We start from the raw sequence: 8,602 nt of genomic DNA on the forward strand, positions 1-8,602 counted from the left end.
TAGCTTATAGTTATCAATATAATGTAAATTTTAATATAATGCTTTCTTACAGTAAATGTGTGTCACTCTCTCAATACATTATCAGTTTGTCTCTCAGTGTGTGTCTCAGCCCTCTCACGTGTGGTGGATGCCATATTATGGCCTTCTTGGGTGGCAAACCCTCCTACATAACAGCTGGCCATGCTTGCCTCCAACAGAGCTGGTGGGCAGATTAGCAAAACAATTTAGTGAACTCTGCTAGACAAAACAGTAGATGCACAATGTTAGGGTGTGACTACAGCTGGTAGTTTAGACCAGTGGTTTCCAACCATGTGCCACCAAGCCCCACAGGTCTGCAGGCTTTCATTCCAACCAAAATCTGAGTTTATTGATAAACAAAAAAACTCAGCAGTTAGTCATCAGGGAATGCTTCATCTACTTTTTAACAGATAAGAATGAAGCAGTAGTTGGTGAGCCTCTAACCTGACTTTGTTCAGCTATGCCATGTCTTAACTCCATCTGCTTATTCTGTCCCAGCACAGTAGAGAATTATTTCTCCACTACAAGCTGACATTTTATTTGACACATTTATGTTGTTCCATTTCTGTGATCATTACACCATTTTTCCTCCTGTAACTAATCAACTCTGTCTTTCATTATGACTGTAGAGAAGCACTAGAGTACTCAAGTATGTGGACATGTCTTTTTTGTCATATACACAACAATTAGAGTTTTAGTCATTCAAAATGGCTGTTGTCATTCAAGTCAAATTAGTGCAGAAAGGATGTGTCCATGTCAGTGTTAAGCTTTGGTAAAGAAGGACATTCCAGGATATTAACCGAACCCTGGAGCGTTTCGTCAGATAGTCCGGTTTGTTTGGGATGGTGTAAAAGCTCATTCGAGCTCTGGTGTGGACCAAACGACCGATCTCTGGTCCATCTGAAAACAGGGGTCTCCAAGTTCGCCAAAGAACGCGATCCGACCCAAATACAGGAAGTAAAACCAAAACCACTGAGTGTGATATTCTGTCCAATAGACCAGTGACCGTTTCGACCACATGGTATTAGTTTACGTTTGGTGCTTTTGACAAAGTGCAGTGTGAACGTTAACTGAACAACATGAAAAATGCAACAATGTTGCAACTTCACCTCTGAATCTACTGAACTCTGTGAAAGCATCCTTATAGACCATTTTATTGTTGCTGAAAAAAAACATGGATTTATTGTGAAAACATTATATTCATTATTGTTTTGGCTGTTTTTCTGCTACCACAATGCGTGCACAAACTACTAATGTGATCTTAGTCCATTAATACTTGTAATTTTGGAGCCAGATTCTGCGCAGTAGTAATCGGGGGGTGGAGCCACGGTATCACTGTCCAAGTCCTGCCCATACACCCACCCAACAAATCGCGAGTAAATCCCAGCTGTTAATCATGACATTTCACCCCATTTTTATAGCATCAAATAAGGACCCTGATTAGATAAGACAAAGTCCCAATAAGTTGGCGTGTTCCTTTAACAAACTTCAGAATTCAACGTTGTTTCGCTCTGCGCGTGTGTGTGTGTGTGTGTGTGTGTGTGTGTGTGTGTGTGTGTCGGAGCTCCGCTCTCTGTCGACATGCAGAGAGGACAGACATGCTTGCGCTTATGCGCTCTCGCATAAGCGATTTAACATGAATCGGCAGTACCGACGTAATTCGGTCGGTACTCAAAAAAGTACTGAGTTCGGTACCCAATCCTACTAATTGTTGAAGCTTTGTAGGTGGAATTCTTTCCCTTTCTTGCTTGATGTATGACTTCAGTTGCTCAACAGTTTGGGATCTCCGTTGTCAAATGTTCATCTCAGATGAGCTCGGGCCCAGAGAAGACGGCTGCGTTTCTGGATGTTGTTGATATATTGCTTTCACTTTGCATGGTAGAGTTTTAACTTGCACTTGTAGATGTAGCAACTAACTGTGTTATAACTGACAATGTTTTTCCAAAGTGTTCCTGAGCCCACATGATAATATCTATTATATTTTGGCCTTGCCGCTTACGTGCAGAGATTTCTCCAGATTCTCTGAATCTTTTGATGATATTATGGACTGTAGATGATGAAATCCCTAAATTCCTTGCAATTGTATGTTGAGAAACGTTTTTCTTAAACTGCTGGACTATATGTGCTGCAGGTCATCAAATTCAAAATCAGTGAATATTTGCAAAAACAATAGTTTAGCAGTTTGAACATTAAATATCTTGTCGTTGTAGTGTAGTCATCTATTCAACACCTGCAGCTAGTCCAAAACGCTGCTGCCCGCCTCCTGACAGGAAAAAAGAAGGGGGACCACATTACACTTGTGTTGCACTCCCTCCACTAGCTACCTGTTCGTTACAGGATTGATTTAAAAATCGTACTGTTAACTTTTAAATCTATCCAAGGATGCTCATACACCAGCAAGAGTGTTGAGATCAGCCAATCTGCTCCTAGATGTGCCAAAAACCAGGCTCCAGAGGGGGATCGAGCCTTTGCTGTAGCTGCCCCTAACTTGTGGAACAGTATACCATTTCATATTAGAACCGCCCCCACTCTTGAACACTTAAAAATCACTGTTAAAAACACTTTTTAACTATGTGCTATTAACTTATTTTTCTATGTGATATACTTTGTATTCAATTAATGTGTTATTGTTGTATTTTACCTTGTAACTGTCACTTTGGTCAACCTCAGTTGTTTTTAAATGTGCTATATAAATAAACTGACATTGACATATTCAATTGAATATACAGTAGGTTAAAAAAGGATTTGCAAATCATTGTATTCTGTTTTTATTTACCTTTTATACAATGTCCCAACTTCATTGGAATTGGGGTTTGTACAATAACATTAAAAGGGGTTGTTACAGCTCCACTACCAGCACTTGTGTGAGTATATACAGTAGCTGTGTAGAAAAACCCAAATCATTTACTTTTCACACTGACATGTCACATGTCAGTGGATGTATGCTTGGAATTTCCCATAATTAAAAAGAATATCGTAATTATTACTTACATACATGTTTATATGTTATATTCATCAATATGCAGAAAAGAATGACAATGCTGCAAACTGTCACACGATTGACATTGACTATGAGAGCTACATTATGTGTCCATGTTTGTAAATTGGTGAGGTGAATTATGAAATTCAAAGCACGAAATAGGATAGTGACAGAAAAAAAACACAGGTTGCAGTAGTTTCATAAACCAGTTTGAGAATTTGTTATAACGTCCAATGTATGTTATATATAGGCTATGTTTATTAAAGTGATGGTTCGGAGTAATTTCACCCTAGGGTCCTTTGCACCATGACCTCGAGCCAAACACCCCCTCAGAAGCTTTTTTCACCTTGGTCGATCATTGGGAGATTTAGCGTAGAGTAGCTTTATCAGCTGAATAGCTTAGCGCAGGGGCTAACGGATTCAGGTTTGTATCTCTTAAGTTACCCCACTAATAATGCCCGAAATTATACCAAACTTCTACACTAGTACAAATAGGTTATTCACTCATAAAACGATGGATTGTAAAGTTTGTAAGTACACCAGAAGTTTATGTAAATAACACTTGCCTGTTGGCTTCTTGTCTCTGCTGCTGCTGCTGCTACCAAGTGCTTAGGGCCATCTACAAATTACAACACCGAAAAGAGATACAACAAAAGTATTTATTAATTTAACTTTTTTTTTAAAGTAAGTGCTGTAGTATAACTAGCAGGAGACAAGTTATAATTGAGGTAAGTTTGGAGACATTACCTTATTTAATCATTAAATTAATAAATATTTTTGTTGTATCTCTTTTCGGTGTTGTAATTTGTAGACGGCCCTAAGCACTCGGTAGCAGCAGCAGAGACGAGAAGCCAACAGGCAAGTAACGCTACTCTACACTAACTCTCCCAATGTTCGACCCAGGTGAAAAAAGCTTCTGGGGGGTGTTTGGCTCGAGGTCATGGTGCAAAGGACCCTAGGGTGAAATTACTCCGAATTATCACTTTGTTTATAAATCTAGCTATTCCAAGGTACAAATGTGGGACTTTATAATTGTAATATAATAATATAATTGATTTTCAGCCTGTATGTAGTCAGAGACGTCCTGAACTTAAATATATCAGTTATTGCAATGTCTTATATTGGTATTCCAAGGTGCACAAATGTGGGACTTTAATTTTGGTAATTCTCCAAATTGATCCAGTAAATGCTTGATTTTTAGTCTTAATATAGTCTGAGTTGTTGAAAACAACTGATCACCAGGGCTAAAAATGTTTGTCTCTCTCACAGTTTAATTTTCTTTTGCGTAGACACAATTTTATTCGGGCCATTCTCTTGAAACCATTAACATAATCCAACAGTTTTTTTGGGGGATCACATCACTGTCAGGGGATAGGAATTTCAAGCCTTAGACTTGAGCAATGGTCTGACACAGTCGATCAACAAATGTTCAAAAGGATGAGACTCTGCAGGAATAGGAGACAAAGGCACAGGTTTAATAGCTTGGTTAGGTTTTTACCCCTTAACTGACAAGAAGGTCTTTATGCTTTTCAAATGGGGCCAGTAGAAATTCCACAGCACTCTGTTGTAAGTCTTCTGCACCCCCAAGTGACCTGCAATGTCATCATGTGCTGTTTGCAAAACACCTTTTAGCTTGTTGGGTATCACAATTTGAAATATTGCCTCTGCAGCAAAGCTTTCACATTGAGGCAACCATTTTCTTACCAATACCCCCTCTTGTAGGAAATAGCCATGGGCTGCACTGGTCATTTCACTGGCAGGGTGGATTTGAGTCAGGAGCTTCATGCTGTTGCTTTGCCAAGTCACTGCGAGAGACAGACAATGGAAAACAGAGAGCGAAACAACTGCATCCTCCAAATTAACTTTAACTCCTGTGCTATACAGGTCTCGGCACAAGTTACTGCACAGGCCGGAAATACCTCATTTACCTCAGTAGTGCCCAGGGTCTGCTAGGTTCCTCACCACTTGTATGGAGGAAACCACAGGTAAAAGAGGTACATCAGGCCATAGTCTGCCACCAGCCAGATCATTCCCCAAAATGAGTGTAACTCCTGGAACGGGTAATGAACGCCAGACTCCCATGGTCACCTTACTAAATCAGAAAACAACACAAACCAATGCAAAAGGAGCAGACAACAGTTGCAAACCCACTGCCCTAAAGAGAACACACTTCCCGGTGTCTGTTTCTGAAGAAAATAGTAAAGAACAGACTCAATAAATGTAAGACTCTAGAGCACCTGTGTCTCTCAGAATCTTAACAGGAACTTTCTTGTCGCTTCCTGACAAAGACACATCCTCACGTATGTAAGGTGCATAACCTGGATCACTGTTGTTTACTTACCATGTATATTCCACATTACACCACTAGGTGGTGCTGTGAGTAATGTGACCGTAGTCATTAGACAGGAAGTACTGTAGTAATTCGACAGGAAGTACCGTTGTTGTTGTCCCTACTACCTGCGTGTGGCTGTAGACTGTGCCATGCTGCTCGGATTAAACATCTATAACCATCCTACCTTATATTTGATTCTTGGACATCCAAACCTTACAATCACATTCTTCTGTACTCAGGTTGAGCGAGTCTGCACCTCCGGTTTCTCTGGACTTAAATCAGAAACTGCAGCAAAAGCAGCTGCTTTTGGATTGGTATGGAGTGACAGCCGCGATAACCTCATCTCTATCAATCCGGTGTGCAGGAGTGGCAAGAGCAGCAGGCTTAGGTTTACAGCTAATGGTGCCTTGGTAACCTATACCATGACAAAAATTCAACTTGGATCTCATTTACTGTTATGGTTTTGGTGTTTTGTCTTAATTTGGTAGTCTGTTTTTCTGTTTTGTATTTTACTCCGTTTCCTGTTTTATTTTGACGGTCTGGTTTTCTGTCTTGTCTTGTCTTGTTTTACTTCCTGTCTTTTGGTTTTTCCCGCTCTTGTGATTGCCTGATGTTTTTCACCTGTTTCCCAGCACTTGTGTCACCTGCCTCTTGTTACCTCGTTACCCTCTGCATTTAGTCTTTGTGTACCCCTTGTCCTGTGTCAGATCATTGTGTTTCATCTCCAGTTAGTATTCCTGTGTGTTAGTCTTCCCTGTTAGTCTTAGTGTTCCTATTTTTTGCTTGGACTTTATTTTGTATTACCCTTTTGCCTGCCTTTTCTGGTACTCCTTTGGTTTTGTATATTTTTTATGTTTTATTAAATCAAACGATCCTCTGCTTCCGTCTCTGCATTTTGGGTCTGCCATTCACCAACCCCCCACAACATTTACCCCTTCTGTCATGTGAAGACTTTACCACTGGACTCTCCATTACTCTACCCACTTAAGCTTGGTGGCCATTAGACGAGTTATCTCTGTGCCCTCACTCTTTTCCACTGTATAAACCTTATGGGTTAAAATATACTCATCAGCTAACACTGCAGCGTTGGTCACCTTTTTTGTACCTGATGTTCATTTAGGTATGTGGTAACACATGCTGGGAGCATATCTTTGAACTGCTCTAGAACTATCAATTCCATCAAGTCATCACTGGTCTTTACCTCAGAAGCCAATTGGCAGTCTGTTGTACTGGTAGACTGTACCCTGGAAGGCACAACTAGAAGAAGTGCTCTCTAAAAGAAAAGAAATGCTCTCTAAAAAAAAGAAAAGCGGTTATTAGTCCCCTTTTTAAATGTGGAAACCTATAAGAAATAAAAAATAAATTCACATAATCATTAAGGAAAGCTAAAAAGAAATCTTTTTTTCTGACAAACGCATCCAATGATATCAAGTAAACTTGGACCCTCATTAATCAATTAAATCAAACTAAAACTCCAGTAGTACCTGTTGAGGTGCTGGGGAGGGACGGTACTCCTCTTAACCCCAGTGAAATAGGTAATGATTTTAATGAATTCTATGTAAACATTGGATTCTCTCTGGCATCAAACATCAAAGACTGTGATGCGAACCCATGTAGTATTACCCAATTTCTGATGTACAAAGACTTGGCTATTACTTGTAAAGAGTCTTTTCCCTATTTTATTTTCAGATGATACCAATCTTATGGCTTCACACAATAATTTTGGGTCACTTATAGAGTGTGTAAATGAGGAATTGTTGAACATGGCAACTCACGGCTCTCCGCGCAGTCTGCACTGAGGCACCCAAAGCAGGACGCACTGTCGAGGTCCGTGAAGCGGCAACTCTATCTTTGGAGATAGAAGATCAGTGAGCAATCGCCAACCGTTGCTGAAGAGAAAAAGGATGCTAGACAACAGAGATGCTGCCTTTGATGCTGTGCTGCTGCACGGGTTCTAGGTAGGCATGTCATGATTGGCTACGTATTACCCATGGACTCCAGTAGAGGGCGGAGCCTGTGTCAGATAGTAGCTCCCTACCTACCAACATCCCTTACAGTGATGTAGAGAGATTTATTTTAAGCGCCAAAACAGAAAACATTTTATAGCATAATTTGACTCACTTCTTGGTTCCTCTGTCCCATATCATTTACCAAATGTCTCTCATAGGTGGGAAAGAGACTTGAACAATGAATAAATTTGAGGATGACTGGAAGGCAACTATATGTCTGATCTAATCCACATCGACATGTAAAGTAACAGGTTGAAGGAAACTCAGTACAAGATACTTCACAGGTTGCATATTACACAAATGTTACCGTAAACAAAATCCACCATTACCAACTTAGAAAGAGGGACGTAGTTCCATTATTTTCGGGAATGTAAACTCATGACGAAGATTTGGGACATTTATCTCAAAAGTGGGATTTTTAAAATAAAAATTATGAAAGACCCTGGTGTTTTGCTCCCAGGTCTTCCCTCTAGGGACTTACTTCTCCCTGCATTACATTATAAGCTCGAAAAACTCCTTCTAGTCGCTCGAAAGTATATTCTGAAAAACTGGATCAAAATTTCTCCACCTAGTAGTATATAAGATCTATAATAATCCTCCTCATGAAAGGTTACAAGCTGTTGTGAAGGGCATGGAGGAGCTATTCCTGAAGGTTTGGACACCCTTTTTAGATTACATACCTGTGGACCTGAAAATGTTACTACTAATGGGCAGGCAGTTTTCTGAGTGGAGTAAGACTTACAACCCCAAAACTGGAGGACACAGAATATGATGGTGACTGGTTACCCTCAATTTATGCTTACATACTGGAAAAAAACTGTATTGTAGTTTGTTTTCTTTTTTTGATGTAAATCTTTATGGTTATAAGTCTTTCCACCTTTTCTGTCTACTGTTTAATATTGTATGCGCTTTTTTTTTTTTTTAACCAAATTTCTAGTGGGGAATACCCCCAGCTCCTGCTGTTGCCCTTGACAAAGGTACTGGCATTAGAACTGGAGTTGGTCCCCTTCCTAATCAGGGAGAATGGGTTAAATGCAGAGGATACATTTCTCATATATGTTTAAAATGTACTTGTTAAATAAAGTTATTATTATATTATTGTGTTATAAATACAGACTAGGAAGCTTAGATGCTTTTACGTGCACTTTACGTTTTTTTTTCAAGTGCAGCACCATGAAGTTGATTGTTTTGGTGGTTAGCCAGCAGACATAAATTAAATAGGTTGCATAACCTGGGACCCTATCATTGCTTTGTTAATCATAT

The sequence above is a fragment of the Perca fluviatilis genome, chromosome 3, assembly GCF_010015445.1.
Source record: "Perca fluviatilis chromosome 3, GENO_Pfluv_1.0, whole genome shotgun sequence".
NCBI classification, from domain to species: Eukaryota; Metazoa; Chordata; class Actinopteri; order Perciformes; family Percidae; genus Perca; species Perca fluviatilis.